Below are 20,923 nucleotides of genomic sequence, written 5' to 3' on the forward strand. Positions count from 1 at the left end.
TAAATGAATTTATGAAAAAAAAGAAATAGACTTATAATCAACCCTAAATAAAGAAGAAAAACATAAACTATAAAGTTGTTTTTTTCCTGACACAGACGTTTATATTTATAATTGAAAAATTAATCTGTTCTTAGATTACCCACAGGAATTACAGGGAGCTTAGCTACTTTAAATAATTTTTTAAAAAGTGCTCCAGGGTAATTATAAATAGACAGCACTGGTATTCATCTTTCTAAACTTTTGTCATTTGGATTCTGGATCTTTAATTAATTGACTGATATTATTCAATGATAATCCTATTTCATTTGCTCTTCAGAGAATGAAGATATGAAAGAGATGTAGCCCCAAATCCGTAATTATTTCCACTTATTTTGTTTTTCTGCTTTAACTTCAGGACTCACATATTCTATTATGTAGGAGGCCTCATGCTTTTTTTAATTTTGAGCCATTCAATTTTTTTAACATCTTTATTGGAGTATAATTGCTTTACAATGGTGTGTTAGTTTTTGCTTTATAACAAAGTGATTCAGCTATACATATACATATGTCCCCATATCTCCTCCCTCTTGCATCTCCCTCCTACCCTCCCTATCCCACCCCTCTAGGGGGTCACAAAGTACCGAGCTGATCTCCCTGTGCTATGCAGCTGCTTCCCATTAGCTATCTGGTTTACATTTGGGCAGTGCATCGATGTCCATGCCACTCTCTCACTTCGTCCCAGCTTACCCTTCCCCCTCCCCATGTCCTCAAGTCCATTCTCTATGTCTGTGTCTTTATTCCTGCTCTGCCCCTAGGTTCCTCAGAACCATTTTTTTTTTTAAGATTCCATATATATGTGTTAGCATATGGTATCTATTTTTCTCTTTCTGACTTACTTCACTCTCTATGACGGACTCTAGGTCCATCCACCTCTCTACAAATAACTCAGTTTCGTTTCTTTTTATGGCTGAGTACTATTCCATTGTATACATGTGCCACATCTTCTTTATCCATTTATCTGTCGATGGACACTTAGGTTGCTTCAATGTCCTGACTATTGTAAATAGTGCTGCAGTGAACATTGAGTTACGTGTCTCTTTCTGAATTATGGTTTTCTCAGGGTATATGCCCAGTAGTGGGATTGCTGGGTCGTATGGTAGTTCTGTTTTTAGTTTTTTAAGGAACCTCCATACTGGTCTCCATAGTGGCTGTATCAATTTACATTCCCACCAGCAGTGCAAGAGGGTTCCCTTTTCTCCACACCCTCTCCAGCATTTATTGTTTGTAGACTTTCTGATGAGGGACGTTCGGACAGGTGTGAGGTGATACCTCATTGTAGTTTTGATTTGCATTTCCCTAATGATTAATGATGTTGAGCATCCTTTCATGTGTTTGCTGGCAATCTGTATATCTTCTTTGGAGAAATGTCTATTTAGGTCTTCTGCCCATTTTTGGATTGGGTTGTTTGGTTTTTTGATATTGAGCTGCATGAGCTGCTTGTAAATTTTGGAGATTAATCCTTTGTCAGTTGCTTCATTTGCAAATATTTTCTCCCATTCTGAGGGTTGTCTTTTGGTCTTGTTTATGGTTTCCTTTGCTGTGCAAAAGCTTTTAAGTTACATTAGGTCTCATCTGTTTATTTTTGTTTTTATTTCCATTTCTCTAGGAGGTGGGTCAAAAAGGATCTTGCTGTGATTTATGTCCTAGAGTATTCTGCCTATGTTTTCCTTTAAGAGTTTTATATAGTGTCTGGCCTTACATTTAGGTCTTTAATCCATTTTGAGTTTATTTTTGTGTATGGTGTTAGGGAGTGTTCTAATTTCATTCTTTTACATGTAGCTGTCCAGTTTTCCCAGCACCATTTAATGAAGAGGCTGTCTTTTCTCCATTATATATTCTTGCCTCCTTTATCAAAGATAAGGTGACCATATGTACGTGGGTTTATCTCTGGGCTTTCTATCCTGTTCCATTGATCTATATTCCTGTTTTTGTGCCAGTACCATACTCTCTTGATTACTGTAGCTTTGTAGTATAGTCTGAAGTCTGGGAGCCTGATTCCTCCAGTTCCGTTTTTCTTTCTCAAGGTTGCTTTGGCTATTCAGGGTCTTCTGTGTTTCCATACAGATTGTGAAATTTTTTGTTTTGGTTCTGTGAAAGATGCCAGTGGTAGTTTGATAAGGATTGCATTGAATCTGTAGATTGCTTTGGGTAGTAGAGTCATTTTCTCAATGTTGATTCTTCCAACCCAAGAACATGGTATATCTCTCCATCTTTTTGTATCATCTTTAATTTCTTTCATCAGTGTCTTATAATTTTCTGCATACAGGTCTTTCGTCTCCTTAGGTAGGTTTATTCCTAGGTATTTTATTCTTTTTGTTGCAGTGGTAAATGGGAGTGTTTCCTTAATTTCTCTTTCATATTTTTCATCATTAATGTATAGGCATGCAAGAGATTTCTGTGCATTAATTTTGTATCCTGCTACTTTACCAAATTCATTCATTAGCTCTAGTAGTTTTCTGGTAGCATCTTTAGGATTCTCTGTGTATAGTATCATGTCATCTGCAAACAGTGACAGCTTTACTTCTTCTTTTCCGATTTGGATTCCTTTTATTTCTTTTTCTTCTCTGATTGCTGTGGTTTAAACTTCCAAAACTATGTTGAATAATAGTATTGAGAGTGGACAACCTTGTCTTATTCCTGATCTTAGGGGAAATGGTTTCAGTTTTTCACCATTGAGAACGATGTTGGCTGTCGGTTTGTCATATATGGTCTTTATTATGTTGAGGTAGGTTCCCTCTATGCCTACTTTCTGGAGGGTTTTTGTCATAAATTCGTGTTGAATTTTGTCGAAAGTTTTCTCTGCATCTATTGAGATGACCATATGGTTTTTCTCCTTCAGTTTGTTAATATGGTGTATCACGTTGATTGTTTTGCGTATATTGAAGAATCCTTGCATTCCTGGGATAAACCCCACTTGATTATGGCGTATGATCCTTTTAATGTGCTTTTGGATTCTGTTTGCTAGTATTTTGTTGAGGATTTTTGCATCTGTGTTCATCAGTGATATTGGCCTGCAGTGTTCTTTCTTTGTGAATGAGCCATTCACTTTTTGTTGGAAGTAGAAAACTGGATTTTAACCTTTCAACTTGCCCCCTTTTATATTTAGATTGGGGAAACTTACTCTGTTTTAGCAATTATTTATTTCTAGAAAGAACATATATGACTTTCTTAGGTTATTTTTCTTAACACTAATTAGATATTAAATAATAATAGCAAATGTAGTAATTGTAGGTAAATCTCGTTACTGGAATTTGATCAATTTGTGAATTTTAAGGAAAATATATGATCATATTTTCCAAAATAACCAACTTTAATATATCTGTTTATTAATTTTTGAGTCAATACAAATTTATTAACCTATTATTATGTTCCTCTTATAAATTATCTTTTTTAAAAATTGAAGTTGTAGTTGATTTATAATATTGTGTTAGCTTCAGGGGTACAGCAAACTGATTCAGTTATACATATATTGATATTTTTAAAGATTATTTTCTAATATAGGTTATTACAAGATATTGAATATAGTTCTCTATTCTATAGAGTGAATCTCTCATAAAGCGTCTTAAATTGCTCCAATGTAAAATAAATACAGAGAAAATTTTGAAAAGCAGTTACTCTCAGTATAAAATATCATGTACTTATTTATGCACTTCTGTTCCCTATGAATGCTTGTGTTCCATATATTTTCAAAGGAACTTTACTAAGCACAGTGTTCATGAATTATGGGGGTTCGTTTCTTTCATCTTAGGGTGAGTATATTGTAGTAGGAATGTACTTATTCAGAATTCCCTCTGTTCTGCATCACAGTTGAAAACCCCGTTCAGGCATATCTAATTCCACAGTGATGATGTAAGTACATTTTTTAGAGTCCAGTTGTGTGTGTTTGCTAGAAATAATATGTGCTGGCCGTGTCACCAGCACCTTTTTAGTTCCATGGTTTGCATGATAACAGGGACGTAGGTCATTCACGCAGCTGGGTTTGGTGTCTTCTTTTCCAGGCAAAGAATAGGTAAGACCACAATTAATTCACTATTGTCTTGACCAGAACAAACCCTGCCTGTCTTAGGTTGGAATTCTTTGGGATTGCAGACTCTTGCATTTCTGTGTGGTTTGCAATAGTTGTTGAGCTTCCTGAGTCCGGTCCACAAGTGGAATAGGTAAAAGGAAAATTCTGACAACAGGGTATAGTGTTTCCTGTATGGAACAGGAGCTAAGAGACTGTCTACTAACAGGCAGTTAAACTTGACCTATCACCCTGCGAAAAATAGACAGCCCGTGCTCAAGCAATGACACAGCTTAGGTACTTATGAAAGTACATATTCAAATAGTAGTAGTAGTAGTACTATTTTCTTTCTTTTTTTTTTTTTTTTTTTTTTTGCGGTACGCGGGCCTCTCACTGCTGGGGCCCCTCCCATTGCGGAGCACAGGCTCCGGACGCGCAGGCTCAGCGGCCATGGCTCACGGGCCCAGCCGCTCCGCGGCATGTGGGATCCTCCCGGACCGGGGCACGAACCCACGTCCCCTGCATCGGCAGGCGGACTCTCAACCACCGCGCCACCAGGGAAGCCCGGTAGTAGTACTATGTTAAACTGGGGGCTAAGTTAGCAGGATTGGTTGCAGTCATGCCACGGTCTTTCTCTTCATCGTTTTAGTTTCTCTCATACTTTACCTGGAAATTAAATGATACTTTTCTTGGGTGTAAAACACACACACAGTAACGGGATAGAAAACATGTATAAGACATGGTTCGTGAGTACGTGTTAGAGGAATTGAGTTTGCGTAGACAAAAGGGTAAAAACTAGAGAGAGGTATATCTTCCCTAAAGCATGGCTCAGGAGGGACACAGATTCCTGGCTGATTCTGTATTAATTCTGTTTGTTGGTATTTTTATAAATGGCCGACCTAGGCACTTTTCTCTTAACAGCTTAAGGGGAGTGGCAGCAGCAGTGTATCTCCCGGGTGGAACCGTTTGCAGGGAGGTTACGAGTCATGCATTTTAACTTACTATGTGAGCGGCTTGGAGGACAGGTGAGGGCAGAGCTTAGCTGCTGGGGATGATTGCATCTTTGTGGGCCACTTCTTCCAAGCTGAGGTTTGGCTACAAATGTTAATGCTTCGGGTGGTTTTCCTCCTCCTGAAAAGCATTGTAAATTGCATAACCTCAAGGTAGATTTCTAGAATAACAAATGAGCACAGCGGACGCCTCGTTCTCCATTGGGGAGGGTGTTGAAAGCTAGGTTCTGTCTTGAGGCTCTCAGAGGAGCGTGGTTGAGCTATCCAGAAGGAGAGCAAAGAGAAAATTCCCGTACCTCCTTTCTCTGGCTCCTCAAGGTCTGTAGTATGTGAGATGGGGATCCAAGGCAGCCGGACGCTGAGCTGAGCAGAGCGGCAGCTGAGACCGTGGTCCCTAAAGAAGATAAAGAATATTTTAAAATTTCTGGATGAAATAACGCGTATACCCTGAAATCAGTTCCCACATGCGCTTGCAGCAGCCCTGAATATCAGAATAACATAAGAGCTAGAAAACAAGATACTGATTTTATTACACCAGAATGAAACGCACCTGAGTCACGAACTCTGTATTCTCTTTGAGAAAAACATATAATGAGTCAAAACTCATGTGTTACTTAAGAGAATAACTCTTAGGCAAGAGGGAGGCTCGACTCTCTAGAAATAGAACAGAAGTCATGACTCAACACATTCATGGAATTAAGTAATGAGTGTCAGAAGAAGGAAAAAAATGGCAAGTAGCTGGGTTTGGGGAAAAGGGAATCATGTGGGAGGGGTTGTAAACGGGATGCACACTTTTAAGCAAGTATATCCCAGGGTGACAGTGGCCTCCAGCTGTTTGCCTCTGGGAAGTAACCAAGAGTTGATGCAAACGAATGCAGTTTCCACGGCAGGAGAAATGAATCTGCCCACCAAGACAAAGAAGCAATAGTCTGAAAGAGAATTCTTTTGCATCCCCGCTTTGAATTTGACTTTTGATGGCTAACTTCACCGCTTATTTCCAAATCCCTCTGAACATTTGCCTGCCATGGGGTTTGTAGGGTGAGTTCCTCTGGTAGAAGCATGCATAGAAGACTGAAGCACATACACAGAAAGCACGCTGCACCTGACTGATGCACACCCGTCACGTGCTCAGCACAGTGAGATGTAGCTTCAGGTGAAGATGGATGTGACACCGTCCCCGCCTTCTGACAGGGCAGCCACAAATAAGCTCGGGACAAAAGCTGCCAGTACTAGGGCCTGATATTTGACAACATGCTAACGTCCTCTTGCTTCCTTTTCTTTCACCCACTGAATGAAAGAATAGCAGCAGATCACACCCAAGATCCTTTTCCAGCTCTGAGATTCTGTGATCATCCGGGGCCACACAGGTGCTAGAACTAGAAGGAAGCCGTGGCCTTGGGTTGGAACTCAAAGCTGTGTAGCATCTGGGTAGAGAGAGGGAAGCGAGGAGCTCATTCTGTGGGTAAGAATATGAGCAGAGAGCTAAGAACTGTTGATGTGTGAGATCCTCAGACAGCCTCAGTTCAACAGAGAACGTTCACCGAGAGGTAAAAAGCCGTCAAGACTGACACACGCATGTTTTCCAGATCTCACGTGGCCTCAGATGACACGTCAACGGGTTAATCCTTGATATGTAGGAATAGGCAGGAAGCGATGCAGCGCAGAGAGCGATTAAAGCTCCCAGCCCTGCAGGATTCAGAAAGCAGGATGATGTAGAAATGTGGTTTCCTATGTAGTGTTCAGATTGTCTATGAGCTTTAAAAGGAGACACGCTATCTACCACTGATTAGGAGAGAAATATATGGGGAAAAGGATGAGGGGGGGACGCCTTATACACACAGAGACAAGAAATTTAGAAATAGATGAAGAAGGTAGAGGTGCACTTTTGGAAGAGGAGAGGGTACCAGTAGAATCACAATATTTAATGTGTCGTGTATCGGCTGAACCCGTACAGGTTCGGAAAGACGTTACACCAAAAGCAACCACGAGAACAAGCAGGGGATATTTGTACCCTGCAAACCACAGGAACATGACAGGAAGACAGGGAGTTTGGTCGGATGGAGCAAACAGAATAACAAAGACAAAACATGCGTTAGTCTCAGGGGCTTGGGTTTTGGTCCAGCTGGCTCTGCCCTGGGGGGGCAGGGGGTGGGATCCAGATAGGATTAAGGTGGAAAATGCAGTTTCTCTAACCTTGCATACTTAGCCACATTTTAGCCACTGAAACATACCTGTTGCATCTCTGATCTGCATATGAGGGATATTTGGATAATCCTTCCTTTGCATGGTGCACACAGTTCTCACCAGACAGGAAGAACTGAGTTTTGATATCACGAAGACACCTGCCAAAGTGACTCCTAAAGGCTGAGATGGCTGTTTCCTCCTTACTCAGCGTCAGGGTGTCTCCACCTCGGCACTACTGACTTTCCGGGTCGGATGCCAGTTTCCTTGGGGGGCTGTCCTGGGCACTGTAAGATGTTCAGCAGCGTCCCTGGCCTCCACTCCCTAGAAGCCAGTGACCACCTTCCCGTTCAGACAGTGGAAACTGTCTCTAGACATTGTCAAAGTCCCCTGGGGAGGGGTGCCCAGTTACTGCTGGGTTCCCCCTTAGCTGCTAAGCACAGCCAGACACCTTACATTTGTATGAATGAAAGAATGAATAACCTGTTTTCCCTCCTAATGGTGACAATAACCTTTAAATGCCAGGCTCCCTTCACCCCTACCCCCCCGTCTGTCCCCCATGACTTTATAAACACAGAGATAATTCGAGAAGAGTCTAGGCGTTACATTTTCTACTAGGTGGCCTTGTTTATGCAAGCAAAGCCCTACCCCTTCCATCAATATTTTGGGACATAAAATTGCAGAAGAAATAGGGTGTTGACAAGTTGCCGTTCATTTCCCTTGTTTATAAACACCACTTTGATAAACAGTGTTAAGTCTCTGAAAGACTTGCTTTCCCCATCCTGTAAGGTTCTTCCAAGAAGGTTCGTTTCAGAGTGGGTTCGGGGACTGTTTCGGGGGGACAGCCTTCCCTCCGAGCCTCTCAGGCGGTTTCTCACACCCATGACGCACCAGCCCAGGAATGCTTTCAGGAGCCAAGCAGAGGCCTGTGCCTCTTCTCTTTCTGGCACCAAGACGCGCGAAACCCGAGCGGGCGCGCCCAGATGGCTTTCCGGGCTGTGGGAAAGCTTCCGTGAATGGGCTCATTCAAGGGCATCCATGAAAACGAGGGCACTTTGCAACCGGCAGGGCGTTCAAAGGATCCCACGGGGCGTTCTTGGCCAGGAAAAGGAGGAAGAGGTCTGAAAGCCCGAGGATCCCCCTGCTCGCAGGGAGGCCTGGAAAGCTGCACGCTCTCCTCTGCCTTGAAAGTAAAGCGGTTCAGGATCCTTCAAACGCCGGACAGCACAGCACATCACTTCGCCAAACGTGATCCTTGAAGCCCAGGCGCCTCTGCTCCCGGGCGCGGCCTTCTGTGTCTGCGCATCCCTGAAAGATGCGCTGCTATTCGCGCATTTACGCACGTGCTCCGTAAACCACGCCCCCCCCATCAGTAGGGATCGGATGTGCAACGATGGTGCGCTGTCTGCTCTGTGCCGGGCGGGGGCTTGGGGGGAGTGGCTGTGAAAATGCTTTCAGAGCTAGGGTCCTCTGCATAGAGGAGCGAATGAATGGGATTAAAGGGGTTTTGATTTACATCTTGAACGTGGAATTCCTTTCTCTTTCAGAGATGATGAGCTGTGTGGTCCTCAGTCCTCCCCTTTAAAGAGGAAGATGGGGGATGCTACCGAAGCCCTTCGTCCTCCGTGCCACTGAGGTTCGTTAGCGTTCGTAAAAGGCTGTAGGGTTGGGTGCCCTCCCCACTTCTCCCCGCCCTGAAGCTGGATGGAAACATCTGGCACCCCAAATCCTGCTCGCGGGCCTTGCTTCTGTCGCCCCTTTGATCCCTGGACCCTTCATGGGCTTAAATGTCATTCGCACATTTCTGATTACGGCGGGGGACTCCCACCCTCCCCAGCATCCCGTCACCTGGACTCTCTTAAATCTCATCAGGCATCTTGCTCTGCGGCCTAGGAGGGCCCCTTCGGATGCGCGCGTGCCGGTCTCGGTGAACGCCTTCTCACGCGCACGTGCCTATTAGTGTTTGCTCCTCTTGGTGGAGACGGTTGGAAACCTTCCATGCTCACCAGACCATTCGTCTCCTCCCAACAGGAGAAGATCCCCAGAGTAGGCAGACCCCCCCGTTGTGAAGTCTGGACACCAACAGGGTTTCCAGGGGCAATGGGCTGCCACCGTTTTGAGGACAGAGGACCACGGGAGGCCCTTGGCCTTGGGGCAGATGTGTTCAGGGGCTTGAGGTTGGTAGCTCCACCCAATGCAACTGCACCACTATTGGAGTACTCCAGATTGCCTCTGGGAAAGACTGCCACTTCCTGTAGTCCCTTGAGACTTGTATTTGTGGGGAATCCCACATAAGAATTCTGTGCGCAGCAGAGAAAGGTAAGAAGAGGCATTACTCGTAAGGCACGTACAAGAGCACCATGGATGTGATGCAGTTTGACAGCCCAGGGTTCCGTTTTCATAATTCTGTGTCTGTTGCATGTGGTACATATCCCAAACCTACGGCAGAGGGAGGCTGCAGCCCTACGTGCAGACCCCTCTCCTAGGTAAGCTAGGCTTCCTTCACAACTGTAAAGCAAAGAAACGCTAAGACAAATGCGAAGGATTTGAATTCTGGGAAGCATCCTGCTTTTTCTTACAATTGTATTATTCGCATATGAGATAAAGTAAGTTAGTTGCAGGGTTTTTTTTTTCTTTTTTAAGAGCAGGGTGGTGTAAAAATCAATAAACAACTGCTGGATCAATAACTTTCTGAAGGAGACCAGCTGACAGATCGGTATCTGCACGAGATCTCTTCTTAAATGTCGAGTGACCAGTTAATTTTCCTGAGCTTGTTGTTAATTTCAAGCTTCAGGAAAGCCCCCCTTTGGAGCATCTTTGTGTGCACCTGTGCACTGTAAGAGCTTTGCCCGAAATGCACGAAGCCCAGATCTCCCTGGGCTTTCCTAGCAGCCTGGGTTCTATTGAAGTTTGGCCACGGCAAGCTGGTTTTTCTGGAAAGCCTTGAGTGGTTAAGTGAAGAGAGTCTGCTCTGCTAACAGGTGCCGAGAAAAAGATTAGATACAAAAAGGTCACTGGTGACCAAGAGGGGCGAACGCTTGCTTAATTTTTAATAGACACCATGCCTCCAAATCGTAGCTGCTTTCCACCACTGCGTAATTCCTGAGACATGGATTGAATAAACGGATGATTTCAGCAGACCGAACAATGGCACCAAAAAGAATACTCCTTTTGTTATTGGTGAGCATGGCTTCAAGATTATAGAATGATGGGGTCTCAAAAGGATAGAAAGAAAAACTATGACCGAATTATTTTTAGATTAGACCCAATTTCTAGGTATTTAGTGAGATGCCAAAATAATTTTTTAGATGTTTCTGCTCAGGCACCATTTCTGCTTTCCATAGGCATTTCTTTGGAAGCCGGAAGCTAAAAGAAATCTTACCGAATAACTGATGCATCCAGAAGGAGCCTGGGGGCCGGCGGGTGGGGGGGTGGGTGGGAGGACTGGAAAGGAAATATTCTAACCTTTATGTTCAGTTACACACCATTACATCCACCATTATCTTAAAAGGCTAATCAGCCATGTTTAAAAATTAAAATTGTTAAAAGTAAAATAGGTTGATAAATACAGAGGGAATGCAGAGTTGGCCACATCGCATACGGCTTAAGGATGAAGCAGGCTGCTAAGGGGGTCCCGAAATTAGGGCTGGTGGGTGTAAGTAAAATGATGACATACGTTGCCACGTGCACCACCCGGTACAGAGGTGTGTGGGTCTCTTCCAAAAAGTGAATGTTACTGAAAAGGAAGCAGCAACAGCGACAAGAAAATGACGGGGAACCAGTGGCGTTAAAAAGCCTCAGGAGGGGTGACAACCTGCAATATATAAGCCTTTTCTATTGGATTAATCTGTATGACATTCCCCAGCCCTGTCTCAGAATCCGTGGAGCAGGTGCATCTGAGTTCACGCCTGGTGGACAAGGGCACAGGTGCATGGGGGATGCTCCCAATGGATGGAGATGCAGGTACGCAAGCAGAGTAGGAAGAGAGGGGATGCCCTGTCTGTGGAACTCCAAGTGGGTCCCCGTGGCTCAGTACCACCTCTCACACGTGGGAGGCCCAGGCTGACAGCCACTCTGTAATTCTTATGAGACAGTGCGTTCAGGCCATGACCTTGCCCTCGGTTCAGTTGCCCCAGCCTAACATGGAAATCGCCGTCCCATCCAAGGGAGGTATTTCTCGGGCCCTGCAGCAGTAGCAAGACGTGAGAATACAGGCTTTACTGAAAAGCACGGCAGCGAAACAAAATTAACACTCAGGGCACACGTTGTGTGCCCTTGAGTTTTGGGTGGTCCTGTCTTAAGGAGCCTGCCATGCAGACCTAGAAACAGTGCCGTTTAGAGAAATGTTTATACCAGGGGTGAGATTCTGATCTCTGCTGATTGGGTATTATTATTGAATGGCTGCTAACAGTAGGAGAGATTCAGCGCCCTTAAATGGTTACCAGGGAATGGGTCTTATCCATCACAACATGAATCAGCCCGTTGACAGGCACGTACTGTGTACCTTTCAGCTGCGGAAGGCTTTGCAGAGGGTGGGGTGTACAAGGAAGCAGAACCCAGGGACCCTGCCACGCAGGAACCTGCAAGGAGCACACGAGGATGAGATGAACACACACTAAAAGGCTCAAGGACGATGCAGGTAAAAGTTCAAATCCTGTGTTGGGTGTTGCATACAAAAGCCCTGAGCTCATTACTTTAACAGCGTTTATGAAGATTTGGATGGGTGACTGACCTCTTATGCTTTGAAGGGGGACAGCTTTCGTTTCAGGATGGGACTTCTGGTTTTCTGAAGGATGGGGGAGCCTTGAGATTTCATAAGGTGAGGCAGAATATATAGGGGAGTTGATGCAGGGATTAAAAGTGGAGTGGTGGGGCTGGAGGTGACGAAGCACGGGGCATCTTTGGGGAAGTGACAGTGACTTGGTTAGACAGAAGCCAGAGATGGGTGTGCCCCAGGGCCAGAGAACCAGGAACATTGTTGCTGTAACTCCCAGTGCAGGAGAAGACGGACGTCCCGGCTCACGCAGTTGGGAAGAGAGCAAAGTCAACCTTCCTCTGCCTTTGGTTCCACGCAGACTCTCCAGGGATTGGGTGACACCCACCCACACTAGAGTCAGGGCGTCTGCTGTACCTCATCCACTGATTCCCATGCTAACCTCTTCCAGAAACACCTGCCCAGACACAGCCAGAGTTAATGTCTAACCAGCTGTCTGGGCACCTGTGGCCCCGTCAGGCTGACACGTCAGATTCACCGTCTGAGCATCCAGTCCCCATCGGGGTGGTTTGGACTGTGTCATCTGAGCTGAGCTGGGCTGCACTTCCCGACACACCCTTCTGTGTAGGTTTTCAGACCTCCTTCACTTTCTCCTTCTCCAGCTTTAAGGCTTTCCTATATACATCGGTGCCTTTTATTCCTCCAGCACTTGTCTAGGCTTTAAACTACGTGGTATTTTTAGTACCACCATCACCTCTTTCTTACTTTCTCCTTTACAGATGAGCAGACTCATATAGGGGCACAGATAGTAACGGATAAACAGAATTTGGTCTTCTCACACGGACCTCTTCCTATTACACGACGCTCATTATATCATAGGGGTTCCTGTGAGCCCTGAAATTACATGTCTGCATTTACATTTCTTTTTTTTTCATTGAAGTATAGTTGATTTACAATGTTGTGTTAATTACTGCTGTAAAGCAAAGTGACTCAGTTATATATATTCTTTTTCATATTCTTTTCCATTAGGGTTTATCACAGGATAATGAATATAGTTCCCTGTGCTCTACAGTAGGACCTTGTTGCTTATCCATTGTATATGGAATAGTTTGCATCTACTAACCCCAAACTCCCAGTCCTTCCCTCCCCTACCCCACAACCCCCTTGGCAACCAGAAGTCTGTTCTCTATGTCTGTGATTCTGTTTCTGTTTCATAGATATGTTCATTTGTGTCCTATTTTGGCTTCCACATATAAGTGATATCCTATGGCATTTGTCTTTCTCTTTCTGACTTGCTTCACTTAGTATGATCATCTCTAGGTCCATCCATGTTGTTGCAAATGGCAATATTTCATTTTTTATGGCTGAGTAATATTCCATTGTATGTATGTACCACAGCTTCTTTATCCATTCACCTGTTGATGGACATTTAGGTTGCTTCCATGTTTCGGCTATTGTGAATAGTGCTGCTGTGAATATAGGGGCGCATGGATCTTTCTGAATCATGGTTTTCTCCAGATATATGCCCAGGAGTGGGATTGCTGGATCATATGGTAGCTCTATTTTTACTTTTTTTAAGGAACCTCCATGCTGTTCTCCATAGTGGCTGCACCAACTTACATTCCCACCAACAGTGCAAGAGGGCTCCCTTTTCTCCACACCCTCTCCAGCATTTGTTATTTGTAGACTTTTTAACGATGGCCATTCTGACCAGTGTGAGGTGCTACCTCGTTGTAGTTTTGATTTGCATTTCTCTAATAATTAGCGATGTTGAGCATCTTTCATGTGCTTCTTGGCCATCTGTATCTCTTCTTTGGAGAAATGTCTATTTAGGTCTTCTGCCCATATTTTGATTGGGTTGTTTGTGGGGGTGTTTTGTTGTTGTTGTTATGTCTGCATGTAGAGCACAGTGCTAAGACATAGTATACCTGGAATAAACAACCGCTATAGAAACAATTATCAGTTCAGATCAAAATGCTGTTAACGTTCAGTAAAGCAGCAGTTCTGTACAAAGGAGTAAAGAATTTTGTGGGTGATGAACCTTCATGGAGTCTCTGTTCGTACAGATTTCAGTTCAGACTGGCCACATGTGTTACCTAGAAGCCAAACATATGTGTCTTTTCTAGAAATGATGTCTTGCTTAAACCCTTTCATGATTGTCTGTGCACACTCTCTCAGGGGGTTAAAGTGTTGGGTGAGGGAAGATGTTTCGGCAACAGACATCTGTGAATGTTTGAAAATCAGAGCCCCCGAAATAGAGGGAACTTTCTCGGCAAGCACTCTGAGGAATGCGTAGCTGTGCTTTAAAGCGCACAGGGGACGCAGACGGCTCCTGCGTGATTAGAAATCGTCCTCCCGTTACCCGTCACCCTGTTTAGAAAGTTATTAGGTGCTCACTTCGGCAGTGCATATGCTAAAATTGGAAGGATACAGAGGAGATTAGCATGGCCCCTGCGCAAGGATGACACACAAATTCGTGAAGCGTTCCGTATTTTTTAAATAAAGATTCTGAATGCAAAAAAATAAATAAATGCTTAGAGGCAAAAAAAAAAAAAAAAGGGGGAAAGTTATTAGGCTGATACCTTAATAAGAATTGTGTAAATAGTATTAGGAGAATGACAGATGGTTTCCTCCAGAAGATTAACTTCTCTGCAGCTAAACCACTTTACTAGTAATTATTTGAGAAATTATCTCTGGAGCAGAACAAAAGTGAAACTCTTTAAGTTACAAAACGTGTTTTATAGACTCTAGAGAAAAAGCACGTTCACATATTTGGGGATTTCTTTTGTAATCCTTCAATGACATGGGCCCTACTGTACAAACGCTCAAAATAATACTTTATTTTATTTTTTTATTTTTATTTTTTTTTGCTGTACGCGGGCCTCTCACTGTTGTGGCCTCTCCCGTTGCGGAGCATAGGCTCCAGATGCGCAGGCTGAGCGGCCATGGCTCACGGGCCCAGCCGCTCCGCAGCACGTGGGATCTTCCCGGACTGGGGCACAAACCCGTGTTCCCTGCATCGGCAGGTGGACTCTCAACCACTGCGCCACCAGGGAAGCCCTCAAAATAATATTTGACCTGGGTGTAATATTCATCCCGCTCCTTGCAGGTTCTGTAGAATATCCTTTGATGCCCATTTTGAATTAAATATGTATAAATGTAAGGCAGTGTTCTGCAAACTTCTTCTTAAAGTAAATATTTTAGTATTTTAAAATCCTAAATATTTTAAAAGTAAATATTTTAGACATTCAACTTGGTGAACCAAGATGCAAAGTTGAGGCAATTAACACAGGCATATATACAACCATTTAAAATGTAACCATTTGGGGCTTCCCTGGTGGCGCAGTGGTTGAGAGTCCGCCTGCCGATGCAGGGGACGCGGGTTCGTGCCCCGGTCCGGGAGGATCCCACATGCCGCGGAGCGGCTGGGCCCGTGAGCCATGGCCGCTGAGCCTGCGCGTCCGGAGCCTGTGCTCCACAATGGGAGAGGCCACGACAGTGTGAGACCCACATACTGCAAAAAAAAAAAAAAAAAAAAAGTAACCATTTGGAAATGTTCAGACCATTCTTAACTCACCAACCCTTAAAACACACAGATACAAGCAGCTGGCCAGATTTGGCACACTGGTTGTAGTTTGCTAAGACCTATTTTTAAAGTATCAAAAATGGTCTAAAATATGTCATTAGTAGTGATTTTAATTGTAATGATAGCATCCATAATCACAGTCACTGAAAGCCACGTGTTAAAGCTTATGGAATCATTTCACTTGCGTTACCTTGTGTGATTCAGCCGCCTCCCCGCCTCCCAACTATCATTCTAAGTGCTTTTCCATTGGGAGCTTTGGGGTGGGAACCGATTTGATTAAACTCAATGAGGACAGAATCATCTTTTGTCTGAGATGTTCATAAAAGGCACATGATTTGTGGGATCAGCTGGCACGGGCATGATGTCCAAGCAGCCCCGTGCACTGTCTTCTTGACATTGCCCTCGACAAGACAGGATTTAGAGAAAAACAACAAGCAATATACAATACCACGTAATCCTCAGAAGGAGTTTCAAGGATAAAAGATGTGTGGCCAGGTTTCCAGTGTGAACGCTAGACTTTCCCTGATTGGCATTGATGATCCTCTACCGAGTAGCAGGTTTTAAAGATTGCTGAACAGGTACATCTTATATCACAGACACTCCTGTGCATTTTTTGGAAGCCCCAAGCAAAGCACGCCCAAACTTTTCTTGCAGAAATCATCCTCATGTGTCAGACAGTCGACATCGTCAAATTAAGTATTGAGTATCAAAGAAAAGAAAAAGTAGGTCAGGAAACAGTTGCCCTGCAGAACCTCAAAATTGATGTTATAGAGAAAAATAATGGGCGAGATGTCCAGTGTCATCTCATCAAAGTGCCAGGAGACGGGAGATCAGTAAAGGTCATGGCAGAAGACGCATCACTGGTTTCTGGACGTTGAAGGTGGAGCAAGTTTTAACCCCAAGGTCGGAAGATCCGGATCTCCGGCCTCTTCACCCACCAGCGATCTTCGTATGGTTGTTAACCTGTTTTCCCCTCTACTCCACACCCAGGAGTTTGAAATTGGACCGGAAGAGCTCTAAGATTCTGGCCAGGTGTAACCATCGCTATGATGCCTATCTTTTCTCCAACTCCTGCTTTTAGAAATTAGCACACAAATGACTCGATTCCCATTACCTGGTCTGTACTTCTTGAAATAGCAGCACTGTAACTATTCCATAGAAAATATCTTGAAAAGACATGATCATTATGGGATGTGATGAAGGTGCTAACTATTGTTACAATGGCGACCATATTACAGTACAGAAATATATCAAAAGAACATGTTGTACACCTTAAGTGTTCACAGTGTTACAGGGCAATATATTTCAGTAAGGAAAACGCTCTTGGAAAATATCTTAGCGAGGGCCTGCTTCTTTGTGTGTGACCCGTACAAACTTGACCAACATAAACCATGAGGATGCTGGAATGACCAATGGAAATCACTTCTTCAGGCGATATCATTTCTTCTTTTGCTCACCTATGCTATCTTTGTACAATGAGAGTGCGCTGATCAGTTTTAAAGGGAGTTAAAATATTTCAAATTGCGGTAAAATACACCTAACATACAAGTTAACCATTGTAACTGTTTTGAAGTGTACGGTTCGGTGGCATTAAGTACATTCCCACTGTTGTGCAAGCATCCCCACCATCCATCTCCAGAACTCTCATCTCACTCAACTGAAACTCGGGCCCCATGAAACACTACCTCCCCATTCTCCCTCCCAGGCCCCGGCACCCACCGTTCTACTTTCTGCCTCTATGATTTTGACTATTTTTGGCACCTCGTATAAATGGAATCATACCACTGTGTCCTTTTGTGACTGTCTTATTACTCAAGGTTAGCCAAGGGAATTTTGTAAAGCTTGTTTCACAAGGCATAGAATTATAGACTACAATAACCCCAATTTAGAAACCTTTAGAACAAGGTTGGGGAGAATTTATTTTTCTAAAATCCAGTGATGGGTTCCTAGTTGTGCAAAGATGAACAACGTAATTAAGATGCACACATTCCTCCTTCAAATGGTGTCTACTTCCTGTAAAAAAAAAAAAAAAAAAAGGTGGGGATGGATGTCACAGTGTAGTCTGGGGATTTGATGAGGAATTCAGTACTGAGAGGGAATGCTTTCCAATTAAAAAAACTAGGGCACAGGGTAATAACAAATACAAACGATTTAAAAGTACTTTGGAAACATACCCTGATCTATCTGTGTAATGTGATCATGGTGAGCTTGGTGTTTCTGGAGCAGTTGCTTCCAGTAATAGCCACATGCGCTCAGTCCAGAGCAACGGCATAACGTGCTCTTAATGTCGGCATCTTCTTAAACGGTCGTCCCATTTTTGTCCTCATGTCATAGGAAAAGCCTTACTAGGCATGCTATGTAGGAAAGATATGAAACAGCTAGAGTTTAACGGCATCGTGAAGGGATAGTCTTTCCTGAACTTAAGACACAGAAAGAACCAATTATTTTAATTGGTTAATTTGAATATGCAGATGATTCATAGTTCTAAAAATAAAATCTACCATCAACAAAGAGAAAAGCCAAGAATCTGTGAAGACTGTTCACCCCAAATGTTTATGATGACTGTCAAGGATATATTATAATACACTCATATATATAAGAATATACGTATATTACATGTCTGTGACACACAATTGACTTGAAGACCAAAGCAGGGAATAGAGGCTAGGGACATCCCATCATCCTAAAAACATCCCGCTAAAAATCCATAATAATCTGGTGAAACTTGCATTCTAATGCTGACGACAGTCTTCACATACCTAAAGCTTAAAATGACAGTAAATTAATATACGTGTTTGTAAGAGTTTATAAAAGTACACGCACGCACAGATAACGACAGATCAAAAAGAAGAGGGAAAAAACCTCCACAGAAAACAGGAAATGCATAGCACTCAGAAGACAAAAACCTGAATGGCAGGAACATTCCATGTGCATTACTATGGACAGGGAAACTCAAGTTAAAACATGAATAAGACTCCCTCAAGTTGGGCAGAAATTTAAGTCAGATAGTCTCAAGCACCGAGGAAATCGTGAAGCAGAAATGGATCTCCATACTGTTACAGGGCGTGTGGACTGATCAAACCACTTTGGGAAGACTTCTCGAAGCATCAGTTGAGTTGAAGATGCACTCAGCTCTCCAGCCAGCTGTCTACTCCACAGAAGCTCAGGTCATGTGCACAGAGTATGGACAAGAATGTTCACAGTAACTTGCTCGTCATAATGAAAAATTAGAAACTACCCATGATGGAATAATTATAAGTAAAATAAATAAACTGTAGTTATAGGTATCAGTTTAATGAGTCTCAAGTTGAATGATGAATAAAAGAAGTGACCTTCAGCATGATACCATTTGCTTACGTTTTAAAAATGAATAGATAGGTGGTAGATAGATAGATGATGGATAGATGTAGGTAGGTATGTTGAGACATATAGATGAGAGATGAGATAGATGATTGAGATAGATGATAGATAGATGACAGGTAGATGGATAGATATAGGGAAGGAGAGAAACAGGAAGAAAGAAAAGAGAAGGAAGGAAGGAAGGTGGTTGGATAGACATGTACATGATGGATGGATAGATGTAGGTAGGTAGGTAGATCAGATAGATAGAACTAGACGATAGGGGCTTCCCTGGTGGCGCAGTGGTTGAGAGTCCGCCTGCCGGTGCAGGGGATGCGGGTTTGTGCCCCGGTCCGGGAGGATCCCACATGCCGCGGGGCGGCTGGGCCCGTGAGCCATAGCAGCTGAGCCTTTGCGTCCGGAGCCTGTGCTCTGCAACGAGAGAGGCCATGGCAGTGAGAGGCCCGCGTAGCGCAAAAAAAAAAAGAACTAGATGATAGATGAGATAGATGATTGAGATAGATGATAGATAGATGGGTAGATATATGGAAGGGAGGAAGGAAGGAAAGAAGGAAGGAGAGATGGATGGATGGATAGATAGATATAAATAGATGATAGATTAGATAGATGGTAGGTGGATAGATACATGGAAGGAAAGAAAGAAACAAAAATGAATAGATAAATACTGATAGAAAGGTAGACACATATGTATTAGAATGATAAGACAATTCAGGGATCCAGGACACTGTGAAAACCAAATTGAGTTTGCTGGGAAGAGAAGAAGGGAAATGAAATTGAGGGCAGGTACACAGGGGACTTCAAAATACAATACTTCTCTAATGTGCTATTATGTTTTAAAAACCAACATAAAGAAGGCATGAGGGACTTCCTGGTGGCACAGTGTTTAAGACTCCGTGCTCCCAATGCAGGGGGCCTGGGTTCGATCCCTGGTTAGGGAACTAGATCCCATATGCATGCCACAACTAAGAGTTCGCATGTCACAACTAAGGAGCCCGCCAGCTGCAACTAAGGAGCCCACATGCCACAACCAAGGAGCTGGTGAGCCACAACTAAGGAGCCTGGCTGCCGTCACTAAGACCCGGTGCAACCAAATAAATAAATAAGTAAATAAGGCATGAAGGAGTTATGGCAAAACTGATCACACCATTCTTTCCTCCACCCACGTCAGAACTCTTTTCACCCCCTCCCTGCACATACAAGGCTACATTCCAGAAATATCAAACAGCTCAAGTTATCTTTTCAAAACCATATTTTTAGGACAGGAGGAAAATTGCATGCATTATTTTCCTCGTGTGACATAGTTTCTCCTAAGTTTCAACTGCAATGAGAAATATCCAATTAATAATTCCCTATTTTCCTGTTTCATTCATTTCATGGTTTTTTTCTGTTTAAATGTCATTTTTATATATCAGCAAACACTCTATCAAGCAATAAATAGTAGAGATCTTCCCATTTGAAAATGTAAAGTTTTTTTTTTAAGGACTAAGGCCCCTGGGAATCTTGGACATATGTTCAGACACGTGGGCATATGCTCATGTACTTAGATAAAGAGATTCGGTCGTGGCAGTTGAGTTGCACTGATTTCATTCCTAGCATCAGTTACAGGAGTGTAAGTATCCATTATCCATGAATTTAACAAACCTACATCCTTGTCCATGGTATCTTTCTATTCTTACTAAGTCACTTCTTTCCCACGATCACATGTTCTAGTCTGGACTTTCTCTTCCTTTCTCTGAGTAGAGTAATCTTGACAGTGGAGTGATGAACATATCTAATGCTTCATACAGTGTAAAGGAGTATAAAATTGGATGTTTCAGGGAGTATGTGTGAGAGGAGAACACAGATGTCCTGTGACAAGGAGCCTAGAAATGGTACCAGCTCATACAGGCCCTTGTCAGGTCATCATTGTTTGAAAACGAAGAATGCAAGAGACTTGTTAACTGCATGTACTGTTTATATACATACAACGCACAGGTACACATATGTCTATATATCTCTTCTTTGCCTCTTTTTATATACGTACATTTATT

The 20,923-nt window shown here is 43.3% G+C and overlaps 1 long non-coding RNA gene and 1 other non-coding gene across 2 annotated transcripts in view; both read left to right on the forward strand.

Moving 5' to 3' along the window:
• The window catches only part of LOC109551451 (uncharacterized), a 247,858-nt gene that overhangs the window by 119,326 nt on the left and 107,609 nt on the right, over positions 1–20,923 (forward strand). Inside the window, exons 2-3 of the long non-coding RNA XR_002178234.3 lie at positions 8,781–8,869; positions 11,745–11,872. This is a non-coding gene — a long non-coding RNA (uncharacterized lncRNA). The remainder of the gene's footprint in view (positions 1–8,780; positions 8,870–11,744; positions 11,873–20,923) is intronic.
• LOC117310583 (U6 spliceosomal RNA) lies at positions 14,339–14,443 on the forward strand. The gene has a single exon (XR_004524729.1). It is a non-coding gene; the product is annotated as a U6 spliceosomal RNA (small nuclear RNA).

The sequence above is a fragment of the Tursiops truncatus genome, chromosome Y, assembly GCF_011762595.2.
Source record: "Tursiops truncatus isolate mTurTru1 chromosome Y, mTurTru1.mat.Y, whole genome shotgun sequence".
NCBI classification, from domain to species: Eukaryota; Metazoa; Chordata; class Mammalia; order Artiodactyla; family Delphinidae; genus Tursiops; species Tursiops truncatus.